At 38.4% G+C, this 8677-nt stretch overlaps 1 pseudogene; it reads left to right on the top strand.

Moving 5' to 3' along the window:
- The first annotated feature begins 559 nt into the window (after window positions 1–559).
- LOC122641171 lies at window positions 560–625 on the top strand (annotated as a pseudogene).
- Window positions 626–8677: the final 8052 nt, after the last annotated feature.

The raw sequence follows: 8677 nt of genomic DNA, 5'->3' as shown, positions 1-8677 counted from the left end.
ACTCTCTCTCTCTCTCGCTCTCTATCCCTCTCTCTCTCGCTTCCTCTCTCTGCTCTCTCTAGTTCTCACTCTCTCTGTCTCGTTCTCTCTCTCTCTCTTTCTCGCTCTCTCAGTTTCTCTCTCTCTCGGTCGTTTGTTGGGACGAAGATCTGATTAGGGCTCTATTGATTTTTCTCCCTTGTGTCTCAGGATTTGGAGCAACATCCCTAACATTTGAAGGTTTCTGCTACAGTGGTCCTCTCTAGCACGACCCCCTCTGCAACTGAAGTTGACAACAAGAAGGTGACTCTCTCTCTCTCTCTAATTAGGTTATCATTCTTGTGACTTTCGTTTCTGGTTTGTGTGGTTTCCAATTGGGTTTTCGATTTAGTTTTTCAGGATTAGGTTTTCCAAGAGGCATTTTGATCCGCTCGGTTTTAGAAAATCTCGTCTTTGTTCTTCGTTTTTCTTTCCGATTTTTTCCTGTAATGTTTTTCATGCGTTGATGTATGGTTTATGGTGTAATGTTTGAAATTTGTGATTGTTGGCCGATTTTTTCCTGAAATCTGTAATGTTTTTCAGAAGTTTACTGGCCGATTGTTGTGAGATTTTTATCTCTGTCAACAGATCTGCTTACCGAACTTCTTCTCCATTTTTTTTTTTGGTAGGTACTTCTTCTCCATTTCCGTTCTGTGTTATGCATTTTTTTTCTCCATCTCTTCCGATTTATCAACACATTGCACTTGGTTTCTCTTTTTTCCCTTTTATTACATCTACACAAGGTCTGTCTTGGGTTATTATTCAATTTACAGACATGATCCCTTCTTTTCTCTCTTTTTTTTTTTTGGTAGAACCCTTCTTTTCTCTTAGTTGTCTGGTTGTTTGTGCCATTAATTATGTTGGGCCTACAAATCATAGGCATAATTTAGGATCTTTTTCTATCCCTGCTTCAATAAACTAATCCCAGGGAAATAAGAGGAATGAGTAATCATTTTCCAGCTTAAGAAGCTCTATTGTAACAGTGGTTATGTGAAATAATTGGTTTTTTTTCATGGAATCTTTGGAAATTCGACTATGACACGAGCATATTATGTCAGCATGAAGAGGAACTAGGTTGAACTACCTGTATGGACATAGTTGTACTGCACATGGAAAAGACCCAGGTCTCACCTCATCCTGAAAGGCATACTCAATCCCAACAGATGAACCAAACCTTCTCAATCCGAAATATGTTTTTAACATATCCAGGACAGTTCTTTTTACTGCAAATATATATATACCATCCCTTGAAGGTCATAAAACTATTGGGAAAAGGTTTCCCGATCTCTGCTGTAGGATAAACTAGCAGTTGTCTGTGTATCTTCCCACTGCCTTCCATTGTAATGTAATATGTTTTTTCATATGGCGCTTGTTAACCTTCTCCCAAAACCATTTACATGCCTGTGTAGCTCTGAATTTTGCAGCTCTCTTTCAATAGATAAACCAAAAGAAAAGCAATAAAATCAAAGCAAACACAAAGCCAGATATTGTTTTGTCATCTGTAATCAAAGCAAACACAAAGCCGGAATAGTAGCTTTAAGATAGATTCTTTGCGATCTGTCATCTTCATGTGAAATCGCCTACACCAGAATCGTAGACAAATCAAGATGTTTCCAGGACTCGAGTCTCCTATTGTTTCTGCATTATTCCACAACTAGGAAATTGTGATTTCATGCTGACCATTATATATGGTCCTTCTTTCTTTCTTTCCCCCCCCCCCCCCTTTTTTTTTTGGTTTACTTTCAATATCGTCTCTAGCTTAATAAAATTTGTTTGAGTCTGGAGTATCAATGAAGAATGTTTGAAAAATCATATTTCTGTAGATAGACAGTAGGAGCAGAATTTTTAAAACTAAATCTGCTGGATGGAACATTTGAACCAAAAGCTAGCTTCCAGAAGATGAGGTTAGCACAGGGTAGCTGTGAAAATACGGATTGAACAATACAAGGTAGCAAACTTGTGTTAAGTATCTAACTAATGTGGTTGAATCTAATAAACTAGGCACAGTGAGCCTAAGTTTTTTTTTTTTTTTTTTTTTTTCAGTGAGCCTAAGTTAATGGTGGGGGGGGGGGGAAAAAGGGAGTTATATATTAGTGATGTCTTTTGTTTTTCCTGCATTATTTTTTGTGTTTGGTTTCAAGGGAAGTGCAAATAGTTCCTTCAGAAGTGAGATGTTTTACAGGAAAATGAAAATATTTCCCTTCACTTTCCTTGCAACCAAACAGAGCCTATGGTTACTCGCCAATTTCTCCAACTGCATTTGGTTAAACTTCATTGGTGGGAAAATCACATTATTAAACTAGAGTAGGAATTAAGATGGCCCCTCTAGTCATACTTCTTGGAGCAGGGCCCATCTATGTTATCTCTTAGGACCAATTTCAAAAGGTTCTGGCATTGGCACCACCATTTTTCTGTTTGTACTAATTGCCTTTTCTTTGAAAAACAAAAAATTTCTTTACTTCTCATGTCCAAAATAGCCAAGTGCTTCAGTTAGTTAAGATCATTCAGTCTATGGAATCTCCTGGCTTTCTAGAATCCAAAAGAATGGAGAATATAATTTGGTTTAATCTGTTGTGTTAATTCATTGACAACTTGATGGGCCTTTAACTCAAATTGGTAGAGCACTTGGAACATGAGCATGTTCCAAGAGGATGGTGGTTCGAGTCCACCAAGGCCCTCTTTATTCAACTGTTCATAGCATAGTTAGTTATGCCACTAATCCACTCAAAAACCCAATTTTAATGGCATCTTTGAAATTTGACATCTTTTTATACTTACTTTGGTTATGTTAATGAGATATTTTAATTTTATGCTAAGGTTGGTAAGAGAAAAGGATTTTACAAGTCTTTTTTGGTATAATTGACAAAGAAATGGCAATATTATAATTAACATCAAATAGGGAAGAACAGATTGTACCAAACATCATTTTCGTTCTGAACAGCGTTCTTGAGAACGTTACCAAACGGTCATTTTCGGTCTCAGAACGCCGTTTTAAACCAAGAACGCAAAAGAACATTTCTAGTCAAGAACGAACGTTCTTTGTTCAAACCGTTACCAAACGCAGCCTAAGAGTGGCGTGCCTAGCCCTATGAATCCAACCTTTGTTCCCAAATTGATATATATTATGATGCAAAGGTTTTTTTTTTCCTTCTTTTTGGAGACAGGAGGGGTATCCGATTTTAGGCCGACTAAATCCCCCTGGGCTCGTATATGACCCCCGCACCACGCACGAACCAGGAGCTTCTGGACCCTAGTGAGCCTCAGGCGGGTGGCCCCAAGAAATTATGCAACGGTGAAGGTTTGATCACGAGACCTTGCTTCCTGAGGCGGAGTCTCATGTCCCCTCCAAGCCAACTGCGCTAATCCTTTGGGGTTATGATGCAAAGGTTTTATTACCAAATCAGAAGTTTATTGCATTGTGTTCACAGATGATTTATTGTTGTCTTAATAGTGCTACATGAATAAATACAACATGTTTATGATGCAAATAAATTTATGATTACATGACAAAGTTGAATGCTTGGATGACCATGTTTATAAGGTGTTACCATCCTACTGGATACAATAAATCCAAGTATTGGTTAATAAAGTTGTGTAACCAAATTGGGTGACTTAGTATGCAAGTAAAGTTGAGTAGGTGAATTAATAAGGAAGTATGGGGGTTATAGTTTCCCATAAATAGTATATTAATATTATATTAACATTTATGTATAAATGTGATAAACCCACATGTGGGGGTTATTATGAGAATGCAAAAATTCATATGTCCAGAACCACATCCCTGAGAGAGATTGGCGGAAACTGCTATAGAGGAATTGATCACGACAGGACGAGACATGAGAAGAGACTCATGACTCAATAACAGGCCATGTAATTCAGAGTAAGAGAGTAGCGGTTGGCAATTCATCATTGTTGGAACCACAAACTAGTACTCGTCGAGAAGGAATCTATAAATATGTATGTTGAAATCTTCTACTAGTAGGGGCTTCCCGGTAGTGGCAAGCTCATCAAAGAGCTCCTTTGCACGATGAAGGAATTGAGTGATGGTCTCATTGTGTTTGAGCACCAAGTTTTGTAATGCAACATTTAGAGAGAGCAGACGAAGAGTATTTGGATTGTTAAAGGCAGCAGTAATTGCACCCCAGATCTCTTTGCTGGTAAGGCGTCCAACAGCGAAAGGGAGAGCATATTTATCAAGAGAAGTAATGAGTAGACTCATGATGGCGGCACCTTGAACACCCCATTCTGCAGCTTGGACTGGGTTAGCAGGGCACGGTTTATCTCCAGTAACATAGTCATAGAGGCGTTGTCCAGTCAGGTAAGTGAAAACCTGCGTCTTCCATTAGATATAGTGTTTGGAAGATAATTTGATGGAGAGGCAGTGATGTGCTCTAAAACTGGGTGTAGGAGGGCCGGTTGTTGAAACAATAGAGGTGTTGGGATCGCCCATAGCTTCCACTCGTTGGAGATGGAAGAGAAAGAAAAGAAAAAAGAAAATTAACGTTTAGAGGAGAGAAGCTCGTTTGAGCATATGGCTCTGAATACCATGATAGACTTTGGATTGTGATTGATTTCAATAACCTTAATTGTCTCCACAATAGTGGAGATATTTATAAGATAGTTACAAGAGATCCCAATCAATTAGGAAACTAGAGATTACATCTTGTGAGATCTTTAGAGATCCACAAGAAATAGGAAACTAGAGATTCATATACACTAGGAGATTACATTGTCACATGTGATAATAACCAAGTTGGTAAGGGCTACTTCTCCAAGGAACCGTGGATAGTAAGATGACATGGCCAGTTCGTGGTTGTTAGAAAGAAAATAGGGAGAGAGGATATCTCTATGTTGTTAATTAATTACTCATGAACAAGATGATTTTCATCTTCGAATGTCTCGAGAAGGTGACAGCAGAAAAATGCATAAGGTTGATGATGGTGGCAAGATAAATATAAAGAAATTCATAGAAGAAGAGATGTCCAACAGGCAACACCAAAAACAGCATATCAACAATGCCGTTGTGGAACATATACAATCTGACCCAAGAAATGGAAGCCAGTTGGAAAGGAAACCAAATGTGCAAAATCTTTTCTCCTAAAAATATTAAATTCCAGAACAAGTCCATTAAATGGACATATGAAAGTCCCCAACTTTTGCACAAAAAAGTTATTATGTCCTCATTGCAATTTCCTTACAACTTGATAAAGAAAAGAGAGAGCATGAGAACCATCTATAACTTTTCTCCTAGAGAAATATGCACTGAAGTGGGGACCCATGCCTCATGGAGGGTTCAGATTTGTCTCCACCGTCCCCAAGTGGGGAGCAGATCCGGACTCAGTGGGAGTGGGAAGGTTCAGAGGCATTGGAACCAAAGGATCGTAACAATTTTTTTTTTTTTTTTGATGAAAAAAGAAAATATCTCACTGGAAAGATAATAGTGTCTGAACAATATTGTGATGGAGAACAACTTGTTCTTTGTGGACTGCTACATATTTTGTTAGAAATATATGCAAACCTAGAAACATATATATTCCGTGGGCAAGTGATTGGAAGGCCTTTGGTTCCTTCGGCTGCTTGAGACAAGAGAGGAATTAATCTCCCTGGTCGAATCACGGAGGTTGGGTCTTGAAGCAAAGGAGGGAGGTCCATGTTGGAGCACCAGATTTCCTTGATGTTGTAATCTAGCCGAGCTGCATATTGAAGACCTATTTGAAGCCCATAAATTTCTGTCTCCAAAAAATCGTTAGTACCCAAGAAACCAGCAGCGGTCAATAACAATTTACCTTCCAACAAAATAGAACACATCCACCCTGATCTTTTCAGGGGAGATAGAGTAGTTCCTGCACAAATCAGAACATTGTAGTCTAATATGGGAAAGGACTTGAAGCAGAGATCACTAGGCAGATCGCTGATAGCAGAACAATGCATAGGGGAAAAGCGAAGTATGAGTTGGGGGTGAGATATTTAAGTCAATCAACCATTTGCGGATGTTTGAAATTACTCCGACCGGGTCTGGTTTAATAGAATTATGGACCACTTGGTTCCTGACATGCCATAAAAAGTAAAAAGTGATAATAAAGACTGAAAAGAACCACTTGGAAAGTGCCTTGCTTCGGAGATTATCATTGAGAATATAATTACAAAGGTGAAGTAAAGATTGATGGGAGAAGTAGTCCGTTCTCAACCCCAGAGGGCCAGTCATCCAGATATGTTTAGACCAGTCACATGAGAGAAAAAGATGCCATATGGATTTAGGACAAGAGCCACATAAAGCACAATGGGGATCAATCTTGATCCATTTTGAGAGAGATGCTTTAACCGGGATTCCTGCATGTAAAACACGCCAAAAGAAGTGTTTAAATTTAGGGTGAATGGGTAACTTCCAGAGGAAGCGCCACCAACCAGCAAACCCAGGATGAGAAGACAATCTCAACAATGATGTAAGAAATTTGGCTGCAATCCGAGTGGAAAAATTACCACTTTTTGAGGCAGAGCATATCCAAGAATCAGAGTTATTATTAAGAGACACAGAAGCACAAGCAGCAATATAAGCAATAGGGAATTGAGGAGGAAGTCAATCAGTAATAAGTCTATTCGGTGCGAAATACTTACAGACCATATCTCCCCTTGAAAAGTCTTGCATAACGTCAGTAAGACAAAAACCTGGAATTGTTTTAACCCACGGATCAGACCAAAAAAAAGAGTTCTTCCCATCACCAATAATGCGAAAAGACATTGATTTTAAGATGGGAAGTAGATGGGCAATACTGTTCCAAGACCATGATCCCCTTTTGATGACAGTTTTTTGATCAAAAACAGAGGAATTGGGAAAATATTTTGCTTTTAAAACCTTAACCCATAAGTCATTAGGAGTATTAATGAGTCTCCAACCAAGTTTAAGAATCAAAGATTTGTTTTGAATTTCATATTTCCTAAGACCGAAACCACCAGAAGCTAAAGGTAAGCAAATTCTATCCCAGGCAATAAGGTGATGATGTTTACCAGAATCAGTTTTACCATTCCAAAAATTGAGACAAATTGAGTCAATGGATTTACATACCTTTATAGGAAATAAGAAAGAGGACATTAAATAAGCAGGTATGGAGCTAAGAACAGATTGGATAAGCACTTTTCGACCTGCATAAGAGAGATGGTTAGCTTTCCAAGTTGAGAGTCTAGATCTGATCCTATTGACAATACCTGTTAATTCATTTGTCTTTGATCTTGAGTGAATAAGAGTAGTGCCTACACAGGAATTCTTAGATGAATCTTCAGAGATCCCAATAAGAAACCATAGCCTATTTCTCTCAGGCACAGAAACATTCTTACTGAAAAAGAGACTACTTTTTTCAAAATTGATTTCTTGACCTGACAGGTCAACAAACAACTCCAAAATGGCTTTAATAGTGAGAATGTCATCATCAGTAGCTCTGCAAAACACAGAAGTGTCATTTGCAAACAACAGGTGTGTGATTTCAGGGGCGAATCGAGCAACTTTTATTCTTTTGAAAAGATTCAAGTCTCTATAAACCTTAAAAAGTCGAGAAAGAACTTCCATTATTAAAATAAAGAGGTAGAGGCTTAGAGGACAACCCTGCCTAATGCCTCTGGAAGCAGTGAAGAAATCAAAAGGACTATCCTTCAATTTTATAGAAAAAGAGGTAGTAGAGATAAGATTGGACTCAATTATCGGGATTCTGTTCGAGAATCCGTTCAGTACAAAATATCACTTTTTGAAGTTGTTGCTTGAACGGATTTACCAATGGACCCACATGAGTGAGTTGCGTTTGAGAATCCATTCGACATTGTATTGTTTTACTGAGAACGGATTTACCAATGGACCCACAGGAGTAAGTTATGTTCGATAATTCATTCGCACTCTTTTGCTGTTTTAAGAACATTAAACCTTAGGGACCATTTATAGACCCTTCCTACACCTCCTAACACTATGTTCACGCATTCTTAGGCTATCCAACTACTATGGGGGAACATGTAATACGACGATCGATAACAAAGACAACAAACAATACGCGAACCATTGTGAGTGGGGGTTGGATCTTGTTTATCCTTGAGTGTTTTATGCTAAAATGTTATGTGTGACGCATTCATGTATATGATATCTTTTATGCATAAATACATGTTTTCATTATTTAACTATGAATGTGTTCATGTGTATGTAAATTGATGGCTATGCATTGTGATTGTGATTGAAAATGGATGAGATGGTAATTGATGGCTAAGCAATGCATTGACTCCTATTGCAGGGCGAGTGGCCAACTCATAAACTCCAAAAAATCCAGCCTCTGTTTCTCTCCAAATACAGCTTCTTGTCTCAGAAGATGATTTTTGAGAATTTTTTATATTCCATATGGACATGGCCCTACAAAGCACCTGGGTTTGCCCATAGTCCTTGGTACTAATTAGGTTAAGTTGTTCTATGACTTGAGTAATAGATCCACAAAAGAGATGCATGGGTGGGCGAAGCAGTTCCATACATACACGGGCAGAGAAGTTTTACTGAAAGCTGTAGTTCAACCGATACTAAGTTATGTTGCTGGCCATTTTAAACTCCCAAAATATATCCATGATAGGATTGGGATGGAAATGTCACAATTCTTTTGGGGGCGGTAAGGATGACTCCACTAAAATTAATTGG

Source organism: Telopea speciosissima, chromosome 9, assembly GCF_018873765.1.
Source record: "Telopea speciosissima isolate NSW1024214 ecotype Mountain lineage chromosome 9, Tspe_v1, whole genome shotgun sequence".
Lineage (NCBI taxonomy): Eukaryota > Viridiplantae > Streptophyta > Magnoliopsida > Proteales > Proteaceae > Telopea > Telopea speciosissima.
This window is presented reverse-complemented; position numbering and strand designations above follow the sequence as displayed.